This window comes from Octopus bimaculoides, chromosome 1 (assembly GCF_001194135.2).
Source record: "Octopus bimaculoides isolate UCB-OBI-ISO-001 chromosome 1, ASM119413v2, whole genome shotgun sequence".
NCBI lineage: Eukaryota > Metazoa > Mollusca > Cephalopoda > Octopoda > Octopodidae > Octopus > Octopus bimaculoides.
In genome coordinates, this window is record NC_068981.1 from 180,379,475 (window position 1) to 180,380,894 (window position 1,420).

The following is a 1,420-nucleotide window of genomic DNA, read 5'->3' on the forward strand; positions in this document are numbered from 1 at the left end:
TATATATATATATATATCGTCATACACATATCCTTCTTGAAGCACTAGACAGGCAATGTGGGTCTTTTTACCTTTCCGAAAACAGTTTTAAAGATAATCATTATTATTAACATTGTTGAATGACTGATAACTGTATCTTTGCATTTGCTTATCTTTTTATCCTTAATTTGTTTCAGTCAATGAAATTGTGACTATACTGAGTTAGCCCCTTGCAGTGTTTTAATCGAACACATTTACGGGGACGTACACAAACCAACACTGGTTGTCAAGTGGTGATGGGGGACAAACTCAAATACACACACACCCATGTGTATATATGTATACACAGTTTCTGTGTACTGTACTCACTCCCATGGCATTGCTCGACCTTGGACTTTTGCAGATGATAGTAGACCAAGGTACCACACAATGGAGGTGAACCCAAAACTACGTGACTTTAAACCGAATTTCTTAACCCCACAACCATGCCTACAGCTTTGGTAATGTCTAAACCTAAACAACCAGACCATTCCAGACCGTTCTTTTTTAATTGCCATTATAACGAAGGAGAAAGAGTAGATCATATGATATTTTTGTAGAGATTCCGTCACTGTTATGGAAAATGAAGGAATGAAATTAAACTCATAGATTATTTTCTGAGGAAAAATCTCTTCTATGTGTTTGTGTCATATTGAACTCTGCTAAAGACATCTAAGAGTGAAGCAATGATGTTAAACCGTGCTTTGGATTAGGATTAGGTATACCACACTGGGGCATTTACAATCCATTCGCAGCCTTCTGTCCACCCAAATTACAATTATATGGTTTGACTCACGGTGTTTGATTTACTGTGAGATCGAATCCTTAACTATAGGGTGGTCTGAAAGTCTTGTCACTCCCTACTGCAAACACATGTAACTGGTTTTAGTATATTCACTTTCATTAACACTGACAATATCACACATTGAAAATGTCTGTACGAACACCATCATTTTCGTGGCACAACATGATGCGGCGCATTGTCCTGCGCGACATTTTACGAAGTTGTTGGTGTTTATACAGACTTTCTCGATGTGTGACACTGTCAGTGTCAATGAAAGTGAATATACTAAAACCAGTTACATGTGTTTGATATTATTATATCGTTCCTCTATTTTTCTTCTTACTTTTCGATAGGAGTAACAAGACTTTCGGACCACCCTATACATGATTGCGAAGAAAACGGTGAAGTTTATATCTATTGATACAAGCATAACCGTGTAATAATGTCGGATAAAAACAATGATTTTTTTTTGTCTTACACCCTGATACATACATATACACCACATACACACACACACACACACACACATATATATATATATATATATATGTGTGTGTGTGTGTGTGTGTGTGTGTGTATGTATATATATACATATATATTTATATATGTATATGTATA